Source organism: Mandrillus leucophaeus, unplaced genomic scaffold, assembly GCF_000951045.1.
Source record: "Mandrillus leucophaeus isolate KB7577 unplaced genomic scaffold, Mleu.le_1.0 Scaffold818, whole genome shotgun sequence".
NCBI lineage: Eukaryota > Metazoa > Chordata > Mammalia > Primates > Cercopithecidae > Mandrillus > Mandrillus leucophaeus.
In genome coordinates, this window is record NW_012108897.1 from 116,214 (window position 1) to 137,310 (window position 21,097).

Genomic DNA, 21,097 nt, shown 5'->3' on the forward strand with positions numbered 1-21,097 from the left:
GTAACCTCTGTTCTACCTCTCACTAAACTGCAGACTTGTAAGAAGCTACTGCTGAGCCGGAAGATTACTACAAAATGGTCAAGAAAACATTGCTATTATGTTGGGGAAAGAGGGAGGAACAAAAGGGCTAATAGAAAAGGAAGAAAAAACCAACCAATGGAAACTACGAAAGACTGTGAGTCAGAGAAAAGCCTTTATGCTTTTGACAAAGTGTAGAAAAAAGAAAATGGTACTCCTGAGGCATGGATTTTCCAAAAGAAGGGTTTCTGATTCTAATAATCCTATTAAAAAGCAGAGGGAAGCTCTAGGAAACCTCAGATACCCTTTTTTCAAAGATGGCTACTTTCTTTTTGCCTTTTGTCATTCCCTCTCAATTCCCTTTCTTTTGCTCTGGGTCACTGATTTTGGATCTTCCTGTTTTGCCTAAGCCATAGCTCAGTCTTTGACTTTTTGGCCCCACTCTTTAAATAGTGGTTTTGCCAAGAGCAAATTGCCCAAGATGTTAGGTCAGTGGTCACCAAAGCTGATCCACGGGTTGGATGCAGCCCATGGTGAGGTTGTTGGTGCCCCGTGGTAGAATGAGAAAAACTGGAACAATCGAGTGAGCTTTTCATAACACTGAATACATTCCACACTGACTGTCGTTTTTCCTGAGATTATGTTCTTCTTGGTTGTTTGATGTTTCAGCATTTGCTGTTTTATGAAATGATGGTGAGACTAGACAATTCCCTTTAAATACTTTTTTAAAAATTAAAATGGCCTGTGAAATCAATTTGAGAGACAGACATGCCTAGTCCATTGGAAAGAGTCTGATCATGGACACTGATTAAAACTCAGAAAAATATCTCAGTGGGGAGCTCTTGATATTTTTAATGAAAGAGTTCACAGGTTGTTTTAAAGATTAAGTTAATTATATATGACACCCCTATTGCTTCATCTGGTATATTGTTGGCATTTAAGCAATATATGTATTTCTTCTCCCTTGAATCTCTCTTCTTTGATATGTGGGGCATGTCTGTGCATAACGTGAGTTTTGACCTTCTTGACCCTGGCCCACTAAATGCCAATAGTAAACCCCTGCTTCAGTTTTGATGACCAAAATGCTCCCACACTTTTACTAACCTTCCCAGTGGAGTAGGTTTTGGGAATCAATAGACGAGGCTGGTTTTGTATCTCATCTCAGAGTGCTTTGTGCTAGCATTACTTAACCTCTTTGGGTCTCAACTTTCTTATCTGAATGGGCATTACTGAAGGCCCAAGTGGGGTTCTACAGAGCGTCTTATAATAACCTATTATTACGCTCCATTCCTGCTAGAGGGAAACAAGCACATGCAGAGGCAGATAATATTGTCCCATTTTGGTCATCAAATACTTGCTACAGTAATATACCTTAACCTGCTAATACCCACAGCACCCTTAAAATAAGAAGGAGCATGAATTGGGCAGTGTCATTTTTCTTATAAAATTTATAGACAATAATCCAAGTTTTCTCACCTTTTAATGCTATAATGGTCTTTGTTTTAGGATTTGCTTCTGCTTCAAATCCTGCCATGATGCAGTCAACCATTTTCTCTCTTGTGCCCTACAATGCCATATATGTACTGTAGTGTGCCAAAATATGTAAAACACTTGGTACAGTGTCTGGCACATGGAGGTTGCTCAATATGTGTTATTAGATGAGCAAGTGAATGGCCACTGCACAATATCAAATATATTCTACTGGGAAATGTCTAAAGAAATCACGTGGATGCAAGAGAGGAGTTTAGACTCATTCATAACTATGTGATCATAAATACCCATTCTTATCTCCAACACCAAGAAGGTGGATTTACTTCTTCCCTACATAGTTCTCTGATTGAACGTTGTCCCTTGTTTGCTTACCTTTTTTTTTCTCTTCATATACTCAACGCGATTTTATTTTAAATCCATTTTGCCCGTGCCTGGGATTTTGTTGGAGAAAGAAAGCATATATGAATTTCCTTTTGCTTGAACCCCACAAGAACTAATTCTTACCATTCCTGAGACTAAATCCTTTTCTCCTGTTTTCTTTTCTGAGTTGGGCATGGGTGTGAGCATTGAGGGGTATAATTTTTGGGGTCCTAAAACTTTCTGCTTCCTCTGCCCCTCATGTGTGTGCATGTGCATGTGTGCACACACACACAAACACATTCACAATGAGTTTGGTTCAAAGGTCTTAGATCATGTAGGTAAGCAAAAAATGGACATGAAATGACACATAGTTTGGACACTGTCAAGAGTCCAGCTGCACAGCAGCTCAGCATGTGGGTCAGTAGGAAAGAAATGAATGTTCATTGTGCTACGTCCTGTCTGTGAAGCACATCTCATTCTTTCTCCAGAGAACTCTGGAGTGTTATCATGGCAGAGTAGAGGAGAGGGAAGCTGAAGACTAGCCTTTGTTGAACACAACACAATTAGCCCTTGTTGTCAAGCATCTCTCTAGATGCTTTTATATCACTTCACAACTCTCTAAGGCAATTATGTGATTCTTGTTTTACAGACATAGAAACTGACTCTCAGAGAGGTTAAGTCGCTCACTCCAGACCCCCATTGAGAAGCAGAGAAGGCCGGGTTTTGAACTTTATTTACCGTTTGTGTGTTACTACTGTGTATTATGTGTATTTATTTCTTGTTTTTTGTTTGTTTGTTTGTTTGTTTGAGAAGGAGTTTTGCTCTTGTCACCTGGGCTGGAGTGCAGTGGTGTGATCTTGGCTCACAGCAACCTCCACCTCCCTGGTTCAAGCGATTCTCCTGCCTCAGCCTCCCGAGTAGCTGGGATGACAGGTGCCCGCCGCCATGCCTGGCTAATTTTTTGTGTTTTTAGTAGAGACGGGTTTTTGCCACGTTGACCAGGCTGGTCTCAATCTCCTGACCTCAGGTGGTCCACCCACCTCGGCCTCCCAAAGTGCTAGAATTGCAGGCGTGAGCCACTGCGCCCCGCCAGTTTTCCAGGGATAGTTCCAGTGTATGCCTGTTGTCCTGGTGTAGTTATTAATAACAACTCTCACCATTGTCTTGGTATGCACAACAAATTATAAGATCCTCTTACCCTTTCCTCTTCTATGTTCTTCCCCTCTTGTTCAAGTGGGGGGGTGGGAAGGGACTGGGTGATTATGGCATCCATTGATGGCCTCTCTGCGTTACAGATATCTTTTTGTTGTTGTTGTTGTTCGAGATAGAGCCTGGCTCTGTCGCTCAGGCTGGAGTGCAATGCTGCGATATCGGCTCACCGCAACCTCTGCCTCCTGGGTTCAAGCAATTCTCCTGCCTCAGCCTCCTGAGTAGCATGTGCTACCATGTCCAGCTGATTGTAGGTTTTTAGTAGAGATGGGGTTTCCCCATATTGGTCAGGATGGTCTTGAACTCCTGACCTCAGGTGATCTGCCCGCCTCGGCCTCCCAAAGTGTTAGGATTACAGGCATGCGCCACTGCGTCTGGCTGCGTTGCAGATATCTTAGTGTTCCTGCTGTTGTGGGTTGCCTATGTGGTTCTTCGAGAGTCTCTGTAGACATCTCACTCCACAGTTTCCTGACTTGGGAACTCTGATTCCAGCCTATTTTCCTATATACCATATTAGCTCTTGCCCTTCAGTCATTCACTGTCTTACAGCTTCCTGCAAGGGATTTCTTTCCCACTAAAATGTAACACTGTACAACCGTTTTGCAATGAGAAGGGAGGAACTAACTGCGTACAGCAATGCTGTGCTCCTACTTCTGAGTGGGAAGTCCCACACCTCTCACTTCTCAGTCATCTTTTCATAGGGACTGGTGTGGGAGGAGAGAGAGGTGGCTGTTGTCAGGACTGGCTCTGCTCTGGTGCCTCTCAGTAACTCTTAGGGAATTTCTTTGAAATTAGAATGTGATAAATTTACTGTCAGGTGCTCAGATTGGGTCTTAGCTAAATGTCAGGGCAACAAGAAAATTCCTACTTGACATTGTGTTACATGTTGATAACAAACACCAGCTTGCAATATGTGGCAGCACCATCCTTATTAACAGCATCAGCTGTATTGTCGCAGTGAAGTTCAGTAGGAACCGGCGCTATACCAGTGTTCAGTTTTGGTTTTGACTCATCTTTATAAATTTGTTTTCCTTCATTCAAAATTTCAGTTACAGCTTGGAAGTGGAGTGGACTCCTTCCTTCCTAATTACCTTATCAACTAAAAGACAACTTTCTTTTCTTGACAAGCCACCTCAACCAATCAACAATATTTCTTCAGAAAATGGAAAAAGTGTAGTAAATCTCAGAACTTCTCCTTATTTCTAAATACCATCAGTCAGCATGACCAGTTTTCTTTTTCCCATTGTTGCTTTAAGACTGTTTAAAAATTGCGGAACGGGCTAGAGCCGCGCGTTACCTGTGTTTTCATTTCCGATAGCTAATGCAATGTCTGACACCTTGTAGATATTTGAAAATAATTTGTTCGATGGTTACATTTCTCTTTGTACCATTCACAATGCCTAGCATGATGCTGTGTGCATATTAAGTGCTTAAACATTTTTATTATTGAGGAAATGATGTATAGTCCCTTTGCTTCATTTTTCAGGTTGCTTTAAGAAAGAAAGGGTTCATTTGGAGAATGTATCATTTAGTTTGAGCCACATTTCCTGAAACTTTGCTTTCTTTGCAATCACACCAGAACAAGTTATCTTGGGAAGAACCTGAACAGGGCTCAGAAAATGATCTTCACACCTCAGTCCCTTTTAGAAACCCCTTCGATGCCAATGTTTTTGTCTAGGCAGCCATTGGAACATTTATTTTTATTAACTTCTCCAGGCATGTTCAATGCCATTTTCCTTCCCCCCTCAGCTTTGCAGCATTCCCAGGTGGGGGACAGCCTGGTCAGGAGTCAGGCTCAGGGCTTCAGCTTGACTCATAAATGTGGAAATAACAAAATGTGTTCCCTGAAGCTTTGCAGCATTGTCAGGAAATGGACTGCTTGCATGCTGTACTTCCACGGATCTGGAAACTCTGCTGAGTTTGGGTTGACTCCAGAAAAAAATTTTAAAAGTGTTCAGGGAAGAGAGGAATGAAAGCGGGCCATGAATTGGAGACATCAGCGCTCCGGTGGAGTCTGTGTCTTGGCTGGCCTCTTGGCAGTGGGCGACTCTGGAGTGTGTACTGTGTACTGTGGCGGCAAAGTTTGCTTTTCTAAGGATTGGGGCTTTGCAGAAACTTTCCTTCCCACATTTTTCATATCTCAGAAATCTGAGTGGCACCCTCGGGGAGAAGTGGGGTATAGAGTTATTGTTTCCGGCTGAAAGAAACCAAGGCATAGAGCAGTCTAAACTCAGAACTCCTCAAGCATGAGTATTGGATCTTAACCATCTTAGTACCCAGCCTACCCTAGACTGTCAATAAATATGTGCAGAATCAGTGAATGTGTAAAAGTGACTTCTGTTTGTGTGCCATCAAAGGCAGGAACTGAGCTCGACATCAGGTCTTTTTGTATGCCCTGAGCTACACAAATGATCTCAGGGGGCATAAATGATGGAATCAGGGCAACTTTTCCTTGCTTGTGTTGTTGACACAACACCTTCCTCATTATTCTCAACTCAGGGAAGAATTTAATCTTTGTGATTTTTCTCTCTTTGCTCCTGGACCACCAGAGCTGTGAGATCCAGAGGACAGGGAGTATGAGAGCAGCAGCTTGGAGGCCAGGAGGCCTCTAATCCTTGCCCTTATTTGTGCCTTAAGAAGACAATATAAAGAGGCTGACTGGTTACCAAAGGAAACACAGATTGTGGGTAGCTGGTGCTGTTTGTGTCATAGCTTCTTAGTAACCTCTCCAGAAGGCTAGAAGGGAATTTGATCGCCAATCAAGTAAAAGAAGAAATAATTAGAGCTTTAGGGTTACTTTAAATTGGATTATTTTTTCCATGATACAATTTCTGGAGGAGTTTTTGTGACTCTTCTCCCCATTCCCCAAGAGGCTTCCATGGTGAGAGTCTCTTAACCTATAATGCTTGTGTTCATATCCTGGCTCTGCCACACACATGCTTTGTGACCTTGGGCAAGTTACTTAACTTCTGTCAGCCTCAGCTTCCTCAACTGGAAAATGGGGATATACTGAAATTACAGGTGTATCATGAAGCCTCAATGAATTAAATACCTGTAAAAGTGTTAAAATGGTGTCTCTGTGCTAACTATGATTATTGTCATTTTGCTTATACACCATCCATCAGACAATTTGATACAGAGGCAAAAAAATATATTTTTCAAAATTGGCACTTTTTTAATAGAGTACTGTTTGAAGGCTAGAAAATGAACTACTTGAACCGTCAAGGTTTTCTTACAAATCACAGGCTCCCATGACGATTCTGATTCTAATGTTTTTTACTTTCACAACTGGTTATTGAATGGTTCTCAGCTCTAATTCCACAAGGCTTTTTTTTTTTTTTTTTTTTAAAAGAGCATAGTGTATTAGTTCTCCACGTGAATTTTAAGGGAATTTGAGTATGTTGGTTAATGTTTTTGAAATCTCAAAATGAAAGGCTATAAATGTCTTTTCAAGTGCACACCTCGGTGCACCTCTTCTGTTTTGAGCACCAGTTATGAAATTGAAGCTGGGATTAAAACTGTAAAACGTCAGTGAGTGGTTTGGAGTCTTCTGGAGTAAATTCTTGCACTGTAAGCACTTTGTTACTTTTCTCTAAATTATTTAAAAAAGTGTATATGGGAGATATTGGCGCAGATCACCTAGGAAAAGCGATTTTCCAGGAACACTGCTATCCCAATGCACAACAGGAAATTTATTGAAAACCTAGCAGGTTGGAGAAAAACAGTAGCTGGCTCAGCAAAGAGTGTCAAGGAGAAGATAGGGAAAAAATGAAGTGGGGACAAAGTTACCCAAAGAGTTTTAAACTTAGCTCTCTGTAAGGAAAGATTTCCGTAAAGTCATTCCTGGAGTGTCTATAACTCTCTAGTGGGAAATTCACGTACACGTGCTCAAGCACGCACACGTGCACACACACAGAGGCACATCTGGCACTTGAATTGCAGATAACCTAACCTGACACTAACCTTGGCTTGACTACAGAAGTAATATTTTTACCAGGATGAACTGTGTTGAACAATTTCTTCAATGCATTAGTCATGCTTTAACTTTAGACATGCAAGTTTTTCCTTTTAACCCATTTTAATGCACATGGCTTTCTAATTTGATCAAAGATAGGAGAATATTATCATTTCTGAATGCCAGAGTTACTTATGCACTCATATAATATAAAAATCAATCAAGTATCATCTATATCAAAGAACTACATTTAGTAAATAGGCGAACCTATTTTTATGAGTTTCGTTGAATCACTAGAATTGGGAACTCACAGAATTATCTTAGATAAAGAAAAATAAAACAGTGGTGAAATCAACATATTGCTGTGGAAAGTTAATAACTTATTACTCTGCCAAATGTATGCTTTACTGAATAAAGCAGAGATTAAAGTATATCTTTACATTGCTATTTTAGCCTTACTTTTATTAGGATTCCTTTGGAAGACCTGTAAGTCATTTTGTATGTGCACATAGGATGGCCAATAAATAATGAAATGATGATGACTTTTGGGAGGGTCTACGCTTCCAGGCTATACTTAGCGATTTACTGACAATGTTAGTTAGGGCAGAGTTCTCAACGTGTGTGCCCAGGATGTATCAGTGTCACCTGGGAAATTGTAAGAATCCGAAATTCTCAGATCTCATTCCAGAGCTACTGAGTCAGAAATTCTGCAGATGGCACCTAATAATCTGCATTTTCATGAGTCCTCCAGGTGACTCTGACACATGCTCAAGCTTGATAACGAATGAGTTCATAGTGGGTAATAACTACTCTAACTGTTGTCTTAGGGCAAGGTTAGGCTACTGTAACAGACATAACAAGTATATTGTCTTAAATTTAAGTCTTGCCATAGTAGGGAAGAATCATCATACCCATTTACAGCTGAGAGTACTGAGGTTTAAAGAGATGACATTAACACAGCACATTTTTTCTGCATTAGTCTATGGGACCAACGGTTGTAACCCTTCGGAGCAGACAAATTTACTTAAGACCGGTTTATGAAGAGTTTTAGCTCAGGAGGTAACCAAGATCCAGATCTAGACACACACTGAACCTTAAAGCCAGAGAACCAGTCTCCTCCATTAATTTGCCGTATGACGTCGACCTCAGCAAATGACTCAGAATCTTAGTCTTATTTGAAAAAGGAGGGTAATAGTGTATTTCACCAATGTTTCTGGTGAGAAAAAAGTAAGGAGATGGTTTCTAGGGAACTTGGAGTTCCTCACATAGTGCTATGTCATTCACTTGTACTTTACTAAGTACATAACAACCTGAAGAGTTATGTAAAGAGAACATTTTCTCAATGAAGCATACTTTGAATATACCAGGCCAATCTTAATGTAAAATACTACAACCCTTAATTGGAGTAAAAATAATATTTTTGTGATACAAACTGTGTCCTCTGATACCGTTTGTTTTGCAAAGAAACATTAAGAGAACTCTCTGGAAAGCATATATCATAGGACAATTCTTTCAATGGGAAAAGAAAGAAACAGAGATTATATATTTCAGATGCACCATGACAAGGTTATTATTATTTTCGTTAGAGAATGTCAATAGGAGAGGTGTTTCATAGCTATAATTGTATAGCTTCAAAACCCTAACATCACTGACTATATCCAACATTTGAATAGATTCAGTTTTTTCTAAAATAACAACCTTCATTTTCCAAACATAGTCAGCACTATTATTAATACAGACCTCCTCTTATATATATATGAGGAATATATGTTTATATATATTCCTTATATTCCTGTGTGTGTATATACATATTTCTTTTATTCATATATATTCCTGTCTCACTATAATATCTGTCTCTTATACACATCTAGATGTGTATAAGAGACAGATATATATATAATATATATATTTTTGAGATGGAGTCTTGCCCAAGCTGGAGTGTAGTGGTACAATCATGGCTCACTGCAGCTTTGAACTGCTGGGATTAAATGATCCTCCCACCCTAGCCTCCTAAGTAGCTGGGACTACAGGCATGTGCCAGCATGCTCAGATAATTTTTAAAAATTCTTTGTAGAAACGAAGTCTCATTATGTTGCCCAGGCTGGGCATAACTCCCAAGCTTAAGTGATCCTTCCACCTTGGCCTTCCAAAGATCTAGGATTATAAGCATGAGCCACCGCTCCTGGCCTCTTACATATTTTTAATAAACATGTTTACTTTTTGTTACAAACAGAAACATAACACTGTTCGAATGAGATATTTGGCTACATGTGAAGTGATTCTTTTTCTACCCCAATGTTAGTTCCCCAAACAGACCAATTTTAAACAATTATGCTACTTTTAAAATTCATTCGATTAACATAAATTAGATGAAAATTTGTGTTGAAGGGAGAAAAATACCTAAATATGTTTATGATTAGAGTCTGTGTGTTAAAGTCCCACACACCTGTATTTTAAGGCTTAGTTATATATAGGGATACCTTTTTAAATTTGTAAAAGCACAGAAAGTGAAAATGGAGGCTCAGATTTCCTGAGGTTCTCTGGTGGAAGCAGTTTAGCGTTTAGTGCATCTAAAGAGAAGATGCTTTCCAAAAACCCAGAGAAGGAGAACAATGCAGGCCAGGAATTGCAAACTCAAATATCTGCTAGGAGGGTAAATGTGTGCTGTGGACTGGGTGAAAGAAAGGTAATGGAGTTTGGAGGGACTGCGGCAAAGCTGAGAGAGCCTAAAGTCCCAACCAAGGGACTTTGCATCCCAGCTCCAGCTAATAATTGCCCTATGGAATTCCAATCCAGTGTTGCCAGATTTTCTTTTTTTCTTCAAGAGAAGTTAGAAATGTGAATTTATATGTGAAATCTCCTAATTTTCAAATGTTAATGCATAGGCTTTTATAACAATGTGATTTCTAACATGCAAACCAAATAAAGCTCATCCGTGGGCTAGGTTTGGCTCACGTGCTGCCAGTTTGCACCCTCTGAGAAATGGAGGGGGGTGTGTGTGTGTGTGTATGTAGGCAAGATAGGGCAGTAATAGTTATGGGATTATACTTGCCAGTCAATTAAATATGTTTGTACCTAGCTTTGTGTAACTGGTAATAAATATGACATGGTTTCAAAGCCCACTTTTATTTTAGGAAGAGAGGGCATATCTAGGTTTTAACTCAATAGTCTCATGATGGTATATGCTCATGGAGTCATGAAAAAGATGAATTAGGTCATTATTCATTATTTTGGCTGATTAATTAGAGTCATATCAGTTGCCGGCAGATAATCACAAATGAACACCCAAAAGCTGAATGGAAGTTTAATACATTTAAATTAGTTTCAAGTTGTGTTGGTAACATAAGCAACTGAATGAAGGTGCAACCATAGCTTCATACTTACAATTGAATTGCTTGGTAGACATCTGTAGGGCATGATTTCCCCATAAGAAGTGAAAGTAGGGACAAAATGCCCTTTTAATTTTCCCTCTGCTGGGGAGACCTTCATAATTCAGCCGTGGCAGTGTTCTGCTACTTGTGGTTGATGTGGTTCCTTTTGCTCATAAAAATGAAAACCATCTCACATCATCTCTCTCCAGTTGTCTCGTAAATGTAAATCAAAGAGGGGAAAAAGCTATAAAACAAATACAAACACCCACTAGATAGGCTAAGAAATAATGGACTGGGATTATTCCTTAAGGTACTTAAGTACAGTGCTTTGCATAACAGACATACCTCTCTTTAGTCAATAGATGGATTCCTGAAAAGTTACTTGTAAATCCGTTTTGCAAAACTAAATTGTATTTTAAATGCATTAGATGAGTTTGCTATTTAAAGGAATGCTAGTCTGAGTCTTTTTGAAAAGCAAAAAAAAAAAAAAAAAAAAAAACTTTTTTAAGAAATGAAATCACAAATCTAATATATCTTTGCTCCAAGTTCACGGAACCATTGAGTACATTTCTTTTAACAGCAGTACTCATCTTGTTTATCTCTCTAGCGGATTACACCCTATACACCTGAAGACTTCAAAAGCCATTGTAAGTAATGTGTTTGGATTGTTGCTTTTAGATTTAACTCAGATTTACATATCCAAAATGAATTTATGAGCAGAGGAGGGGCTACATTTGAATCAAGATTCTTGGGGTTGCATATGTAATGCAGGGTTATGTGGGACTTACATACAGTCCTCTAAGAGGGAAGTATCTTTTCTTCCCATCTTAAGTTCACGGTCAAGGCCTCTATAATGAAAAACAGATTCACAAAAGACAAATATACAAATTTATTTAATATACATTTTATGTGATGTGGGAGCCATGAGAAAATGAGACCCCACAGAAACGGGAAAGCCAGTATATTTTTATGCTAAGTTTGATGAAGTGGAGAGCTGTGGAAAAGTATGGTTGGATAAAAGGGGTATGATCTAATGATAATAAACTGGGGTTTCAGGGGGAACTTAGCAAGGCCTGTTTGTTCAGATTCTACTCTGTATTCCCATGTCTTCAGAGATAAGGACATTCCTCTGTTCTGGGTGGGCCTCTCTTACGTGAGGGTCTTACGACCTACTTCTGGTGAAGGTCAGAGAATTCTTTCTACGTTTTATAGTGAGAGGGCAGGAGAAGGTCAGAGAGACCTTTCTGCTTCTGTGTTTTTCTCCAATGCCAGGGTGTCATACTTTGGGGTGGCATGCCCCAAACCCCATCAGTCCCTTGCATTCTAATAAAATGGTCTTTAATCTTTATTTCACACTATGTAGAGAATAAAAGATCAGACAAGAGATCATGCTTACCTATACATCTGAGCCCCTGCTCTCTCATTTGCTATACATATTCTGTACCAAAATAAACATTTATGAAACAGCCCGTTGCTCAATTTCTACAAAAATTCGTATGCAAACAAAGCAGACATTGGTGCAGAGGATAGGTGGGTGGGATGCAGACAAATGGAATGTTTTCATGGCAGCAACAAAGAATTTCAAATTGAACATTATATGTCACCATCCTTAAAATGGTCTAACAACTCTGCCACCAGGGAATTTTCATTGTCCGTACTCTGAGAAGTCTTTCAGCCTCAAACCATTTATTAGTTATGTTTGTTCTTTCCTGTTGCTTGCTTCTTCTCTTTATTCCCTCTCTTTCAGAAGGAAAAAAAATCCTGTTTATGTAGACGAGTTAAGTGTTCTCCTTTGTTGCTTTCACACCTGCTGTGTCCTCAGATCTAACCTTCTAGTCCAAGTAGTTCGTCAAGATATTTTTCAAAACAAAGAAAATTTCCTCTCTGGAAATTTTTCAAATAAAACTTCCACCTCCCTGTCACAAGAAGCAACAGTATCCTACTCCAATTAACTGAAGTAGAATTAATAAAACCTTAGACATTAGATCAGAGAGGAATCTCTCAGAAGTCATGAGTAGGAAGAGTGGTTGGCCCTGAAGGACTGGAACAAGCATCTGGAATGCAGTCCGGAGCCTGGTCAGCGTCTTCTTGGTCTTTTCTTGCTTTTCTGGGGCTGCATGTTTCTTGTATTGCCTTCTGTATTTACACTTCATAATTTCTGTCAGTACACCTGCTATTCTGGCATCTTACGTGCATGGCTGCCTCACAGCTCCCAAATTCATATAAGCCAGTTGCAGTCTCATTTCAGATGTTTGATCATCCTCAGTTCCCTTCCAGAGAAGCCAACTGGTACCCTTGGATTTGATGCCCATCGGGCATAAGAGTCAGAGTTCACATAGTAAAAACAGAGGCTGTTGTGAGTCTACCACTGAAGGTGGAGAAGGACAGTTTTAAGAGATGAGGCTGAGCTGGGTTTCTTCTCAAAATAGCAGTCAATTGCAGATTAAAATTTAAAACAATTGCAATGTAATCCACACATCCTCAGGCACAGCCTGGCATTACTACAAGGAGTCTGGTAATGATCAGTGGATGACTGCATGATGTACCCTTGAACTGAAAGTAAAAGAAGGCAAGATGGGGGAAAGGTAACGTTTGTTGCTAGTGGACCATAAAAAGGTGGAGCATCATTAAAAAAACAAATTGAAAATAAGTCCAAGAGATAACATGGTTCAAGGTAAAGAAGACCTGTGTTACAGACATGGTTATTTGAATTTTAACTGTGAGAAACTGAGGTATTCTTCTGTGTACACAGCGTGCTAGGAGATCATGATTCATGGGGGAATTGTACAGTTTAATGAAACAGTCAGAGTTGTGATATTTAAGCTTTTTAAAAATAGGATTCTTCTTTTTCTGGATAAATAGAAGACCAAAGAGGTGCAGGCTGCTTCAGTAACTCTTGTGCAGACCCCATCCCTCCAGTCCACTTCCTATTCATTGGCATTAACTCCGTCTTTTCACAAAGGGAGTCACAAATCACAAATCTCAAATTTTGGGGAAACAATTGGGAACAAAAATTTACAAATCTTTCCTACAGCCCTCCTTTGGTTGAATGTGTTTTTAGTAATGTTTAAAGATTCCTAACAAAGTGTATTTAATTTTTATGACAAATAGACTGGTGAACACTAAGAAAGTAAAGCAGTGCTCATTTTATTCTGCCAGGGTTCCTGCTTGGCCTATGTGAGCTTGAAGGTCCTTCGGGCTCAAGTCACATAAAGACATTATCATCACCTCATTCTTCGAAGCACCTGGCTATGGAACCTGGAGTGTGAACAATTGCTGAATGACAAATGCTGTAAGCACTGGCCTGCCTTGCCTAATTATACAGCTGTCACGGTGCACTGGGCAATTTTTCTTTCTGAAGTCTCCTCCCCTCTGCCCAGCTTCAAACCGCATAGTAAAGAGAAGAATCCACAGACCTCTGTATTAGGGCTTTTAGAGCAACCACAATGCAATCAAAGTATCAGGCTGCAGGAGAGGCAGAAACCATTTCTAGAGTGTGGTTGACCCACATGTTGCACTTGGGTTGCTGTGTGGGTCAGATGAGGGTGCCACTTATCAGGGCCACAGGTGAAAATGCTGATGACTTGGGTTCCACTGCTAGCTTGTTCAGAAGTCTCAATTCCTAGTTTTGTCACGTAGCTCCTATGAGTTGTCAGAAAGGAGATTTGTGAATGCATAAGCTGCATCACAGAGTTAGGGGGATGGTTTTCACCTATGAAGCTTGAGCCCTGAGTCTGGTAAGATGTTGGGGCCAGTGAAGAGCTAGGTAATTTAACGAGAGTACAGGGAAGGGTAAGTCAAAGGAAAGATAGTAATTTTTAAGGATAAAATTAACCTATGCTGCGAAACTTTATCTTTGAGAACTATTGTAAACATCTTAGGATCTAAGTGTATACTCAAAGGTCACAGCAATCGCCCCACAACTGGATACAGCATAAGAAAGTCATTACAGATGTCTTGTGCTATGAGGTTGAAGTTTATCAGAATCTATCAATCTTGTAAAAAAATAACCAGAGGTTAGCAAACAGACTTTACATTTTCTGGCACCTTCTCTATTTCCATTGAATTATATAATGTATTCATTGTAATCAATATGTAACATGGATTCATGGCTGGCTTTTGGCTCATCTCAGACATTTGGTGGTAGAATGTTAGACTGGTGATTATACTTGCTTCCTGATGTTGGTTTAAAAGTACTCCACAGATTCTACTTTAAGATCCAGGATAGCATAATGCACAGATTCTATATTCTTTGTCATTGCTATAGTATGCATACAATAGAAGCTTTGTTAATACTTGATAACTAGTGCATGGCAATGTGTTTTGCTAAACTCATGCTGTCGACAGTCATATATCCCCTTATCCAACTGTCCATTTAATATAAACTTACTAGGTTTCTCCCTTGTGCTAGGATTTTGCTCAAGCCTGGGAGACACTAAGCTGTAAAAAATTATTCTAATATTGAGAATTGGGTTTAACAGAAATTATGTAATGTGTGTGTAAATAGATAGACAGAATTAAGAGACACTAAGAATAGAAGGTTAGATTTCTCGTGAAAGCAATACATTTTCCATCCCTTATCTTTCTGCTTTTCTTTATATTGTCTGATTTTGTTATGTGGTTTGACCTCATGATAGAGAGATCGAAGCCTATAAATCCCAGAAGGGTCATATACTTTTTATTATTTCTATTTTTTCTTTTATTTTGTCCTTAAACTTCTTATCAAATACATTTAGCCTCCTTAGAATCACTGTTTTTCATTTCATATCCAAGGATTTTTAATGACTCCAGTGTTTTCAACTTCTTCTGAAGCTCAGTGAAGCCACATTACTAAGCTCTGACCAATGAGAAATAAGTAGAATTGGATGTGGCCCTAGAAGGTGTCCTCTAAAGGAAATGTGAGCACAGTTTCTTGCTCCTTCCTCCATTCTTCTGCCTGGAAGACAGATTTGTTGGATGGAGTCCTGGCAGCCATTTTGGATCATGAGTACAAGTACCATTTTGTATGGATGGCAGAGCAATGATATAAAAGGTGTCACTACATCAACTCTGGTTGCTTAACTCCTTACTTCTTTATGTGAGGGGGGAGTAAACCTTAGTCTCATTTAAGTACCTTCGTTTTGAGTTTCTGTAAAATGCAACTGAGTTAACCTGATCTTTTTTTTTTTTTTTTGAGACGGAGTCTCACTTTGTTGCCCAGGCTGGAATGCGAAGGCATGACCTTGGTGAGTGAACCTAATTTTAACTGATACTTGCTGTATGCTGATTTGGGCTGACAATATTTAGACATTCCTCTGTGGAAAAGATCTAGAAAATAAAAAAATTTATGAAAAAAACCTGTTCATTAGCACTGACAGCTGGGAAATAGAGCTATTCAAATGTCAGAAAACCTGAGGAATTCCTACTGGATTCAATGGCGGTCAAAAGCAAGGACCCCCAGGTGGAATGCTGTAAGGAAGTTTTGTGATTCTGTGACAAGCAAGTGGAAGAAATCTTGGGGCTTAGGGACAACTTTAGGACTCAGAGAGACCCATACTGTATACAAGAGTTTAGGATGACAGAGAAAGCAGAATTTGGATCCTCTTTCCCACTGACTGTGAGCAGAATTGAGGTCAGAGTTTTGGGTGGCTGGAGGAACTGAGCTGAAGCCTCCAGAGGCGCTGTGGCAGCGGCTCTGGAAAAGTCATTTCCTGAGGCTGAGATGTCTTAATTGATGCAGCAGGGAGCTGTCTAGAGAAATCTGACCCACAAATCCATGAATGTGGGCAGTAATACCAAAAAGCCAGCTTTTTCAGTGGCAGTAGTTACAGAGAGGCAGCTTCCTAAGAGGGCACATTTCTTTACTGATGTGGTGTGGAACTGCTCATGAGGAATGGGCCTGAAGACTTCAGGGCATTGGAAGCCCAGGGCCAACAAAGACAGTAAAGAAACCTTTTCTCGAACAATAAGGGAGATCATTTCCACTCCTGGAAGGAAGCTGCCCCACAAATAAGGTTTAACCCTGAAATAGCAGCTTTCCTAGAAATGAAGAAATCCTTGATGTTAAAACCCCCTCTCCCCACCTTCCAGGATTTCCAGACCCCTATCTCTGTTCCTGTGTCCTTCAAGCTACTGGGTCATTGATATTGCCCAAAGCCCATCACTTGAAATCTGAAAGATATCCTCTAACTGCAAGCTGAGAAGACTCTCCCACCCTGTTTCTGAGGGAAATACCAGCCCTGAATAGACTTTTTACTATTTCAGTATGAGAAACTAGGGGGAAAAAAGATCTTGTGAATAATTCTGAATCATAAAGAAATGAGCATAGAGTTTGAATAATCTGAAGAAAAATATATTTTGATTGTGTTCCTTTATTATAAATTTAAATTTAAAGTTTTATTTTATTCAAAGTAATATATTTAGTTCTAGTTTTAAAAAGCAACTGAACAACTTATAATGCTTGTCTCCTTTTCCTTATCCCCATCCTCATCCTTCTAAGGCAATCACATAACTCTTATTGCTGTTTCCATATTCAACTAACACATTCTACTGCTAATTTTTTAGTTTAGATATTGTTTCCTATTACAGGAATTAGGTTCCTTCCCTTGTGTTATGGAATGAATGTTTGCATCCTCCTAAAATTTGTATGTTGAAACCTTAACTCCCAGTGTGATGAAGTTAGAAGGTGAGGGCTTTGGGAGATAATTAGGTCATGAGGGTGGTGCCCTCATGAATGGGATTAGCGGCCTTATAAGGAGAGACATGAGAGCTCTCTCTGCTCTTTCCCATGTGAGGATACAAGAACCTGGCTGCCTAAAAACCAGGAAGAGGGCCCTCACCAGACACCAAATCTGCTGGACCTTGATCGTGGACTTCCTAGCCTTCAGAACTATGATAAATAAATGTGTGTTGTTTAAGCCTACCAGTCTATGGTAATTTGTTACAGTGGCCTGAACTAATTAATACACCCACGCCTCTCAGTATAATCGTATCAATACTTAATCTTATCAGTAATCAGTATTTCTCTAATTATGATCATATAAAGAATGCTCACAGTTGAGCTACTGTATCATAACCTTTCTTGTACACCTTTTTGTTTTGGCTAGAGCTAAGACTTACCTCCTTTCTGTGGGTTTGCTTAGTTTCTGTGTACCTGTAACTAATTTATTGTTAAACTCTCCAAATGAAATGCAAATCTCCTCATTATAACCAAGCAGTGCTGGCATGTAGCTTCTGGAGCCCTCCATGCTCCACATCTGGACTGATTTTCCTCTAGGCTTTCTGCACAGTTGTCATCCTGGGCTCTTCTTTTACCACTTTTTTTTTTTTTCTTTCTAGGATTCCCTTAGTCTTTATCTGTGTGGGAACTCCAGTTTCCTGATTTCCACATCTTCCTCATTTGTGATTTACTTCTTCGTTGTAATGGAGTATGTTTCTATGTGGCTTCCTTCAAGAAGGAACATGACAGGACAATTTTTTGATACTTGGACTGTTTGAAACTATCCTTATTCTACTTTGACATTTGGTTTAAAACTTGGCTAGAGTCAGGGTTCTGGCTTGAAAATCATTGCTGACAGAATGTAGGCCTTGCTCCTTTATCATTTAGCTTCCAATGTTGCTGTGTCAAATGCTCTTCTCATTCTTCATCCTTCCTCAGGAACCTGCTATTTCTTGTTGGAGGCCTTTGGGCTCTTCTCTTTATCCATAGTATTGTGAAATTTCACAGAGATTTTCTTTGTTGTAGGTCTATTCATCACAATGCGCACTCGGGTCTTCATAATCCAGAAAGCCATTTCTTTAAGGTGTGGCAAATTTTATGACATTATTACTTTGATAATTTCTTAGTTTTCAACTTCTCGATTTTCTTCCTCCTAAAATTCTTATTTAGATGTGAGGTCTCCTGGACCCCTCCTCAGATTTTATTAACTTTTTCCCTCCTTTCCTATTTTTTATCCTTTCTTATGGGTTTGCTTTACTTTCTGAAGATTTCCTCAGTTATCGTCCCTTCTTTTATAGCATTTTTATTTAATTGTTCTGTGAAAAGTCTTTTAAAAAATAGCAACGTGTTATTATCTCATGACGCAAAAAATCTTTTCTGGTTACTTTGAGACTATTAATAATATATTTTAAAAAAGTAAAACCTTTCTTTGCTCACTGTATTGTCTTTATTTCCTGCAAGCGTGTCTTATTTGTTTATTTTGGCCAGTCTTTCCTGTTAGAGACTTCTCTCAAATGTGTGGTGAGCCTTGGCTGTATGTCCATATTTATAATGAAGATCAGAATTTCTGTGTGCAGGGGCAAGGCCTGTCAGCGGGTGGCCTCTGAGTGTCATGATCTGAGTCTTTGTAAGTTGCCATTTTTTCAGAGAGGAAACTTCCAGTCTCTTGTATGAGTAATGTGAGTCTCATAGCCCAATATGCATTCCTAGCCTGGAACCTCAGCCCCATTTTCAGAAGGATACCTCAGCCTCACCCTCAACTATGTCCAAGGACCCTGACTCTGGAATCGCACTAGTTTTGTCTCTCCAGGGAGTAAATCTACCTGAGGAGAGTCCTCAGGGTAAGGTGGGTTCTTGGCTGGATATATGAGGTGCTGGAACATCCTTGAAAAGAGTTTCAACCATTTCTCTCTCTTTCTCCTTTTTTTTTTTTTTTTTTTTTTTAAGAAGTACATGTGTTAATGAATTTGTGACTTTCTAGACTTGTGTGACAAATGATCTTGCTGGCTGACTTTGTCCTTTTCCTCTAGTCTTAGGGTTCAGCTTTTTGGATGCACGTGTAGGCGCACACAGGCACATACACAACCAGGATCATACTACTCACAGACAGAAGCATATTTTTTAAAATGATCGAAAGAAACAGAAATATGGTTTATACACCATTTTGTGGTCTTATGAATATTAGAAAAACATGGGTTCTATAAAATAAAACCTGTAAGATGAGATGATAATACAATAAACAGATTTGAAATTGGAACTGGTTGCAGAGAGAGGCAGAAATTTAAAATGAGTTCCAAGGGAAAAAATGTTTTTAAAGTAAACATTTAAGAACGGAGTTTTAAAATGCAATAGCAGTAGAAATAACATCATAGTAAGTCAAATGAAGGGGATTGAATATATGCTTGGTAAAAAATATTCCAGAATGCAGAGGTGAATGACAAAAAAATAAAGACAATCAAAGCTGAGGTAAGTTATTTGGAGGATTAATTACTGAGATCATGAGAGTGAGTGTTACTGAAGGGGATGTCAGGATAAACAGAAAGAAAGCAATAGTCAGAAAGATTAAATGACATTTGGCTGGGCGAGTGAATAAGGTCTGGTTTTGTAAACTGAATGAGCTCAAAAAATCCCCAAAAAATTCATGAAAATAACAACAGGTAGATATATCCTGATGAAAGTCTTAAAGTTCAAGGGGAAAAACCCATCTGACATGCATCTAGGCAGATAAGATTGGTCATTCATGAAAGAATTAAAAACATCCAGTTTCAGATGTCAGTTTTCCCTTTGTAATGAGAAGCTAGAAGACTATGAAGTGATTTCCTCAGAGTTTTAAATGGGAGAAAAAAAAGACTATCACCAAAGATTTCTATACTATATATAGGTTTTATTCATATACAAAGGTACCAGAAACACTTTATTGGATATACAATGACTACCAATGCATGAATTACACATATGTTTCTTTTATAAATATATGCAAAACTTTTCTCACTAAGAAAAGAGTATACCCACACACACACTCAGGAATAGGGAAGTAATGAAATATAGAAAGATGAGGGCTATCATTGTAAAACATAAATCTTAATAATTATAAATTAAGGAAACAATAAAATGTTAGTACTCCAAAATATGCATATTTTAAAGTGAGAATGATTATTTGAAGGCAAGAAACTAGACCTCAAGTTCTGGACTATATCACAAAAACTGGTAGGCAGAAGTAAAAGTTGTAATCTAAAGTTAATAATTAGAGGAAAATACATTAGTATGCACAGTTGAACAGTTCAACCATAAGTGAGAGGTTAATTTCCTATAAATAACTAGATGGAAGAGAGGGAGAAACATAACTTAAATAAAATAGAAACCAAATAAAATAGGAAAGAATTGAAAAAGCAGAAAGCATTCAGAATGACCGAAAAACATTTCAGGGAAATGTGAGCTTTAATGAAAAACTATGCTTAGCTCCATACAGGACACCCTTGTAAGTTATCCAGTTCTAGCCACTAGTTGTCTTTGAGTTAGTTCACAACTGTAAGTTATTGGTAACTGAGAGCAATGCTAAGTAATTCTTGTCTATAAACACACAAATTCTGCTCTGACCTGGTCAATTGAACTACCTCCGACTTCCCCTCAAGAAACCAGTTTGCTCCCATTTGTACATTAATGTCTATTCCTGATCAAATGTGTCTGTCCTTCAGATTCTCTTTTGAACTGATAAGCACATCTGTCTGGTTTGCTTGGGCGTTAAATAAAATCTTAATATGTGTTCATTTCTAAGAAAGTCACGACTAAACTTTTTGGAAAATTTTTCTTTTAGCAAAACTGATCAGTTCTGATTAGTTATAAATGAATTAAATTCTGAGCAGAACAAAAACAAAGATATCAGACAGAATTAAAACAGCATATATATATATATATATATATATATATATAGCCATATTAAAGGAACTCAAAAGGTACGAAAATAAAAGTTCAGGCAAAAATATCTTGGTCAAGTTC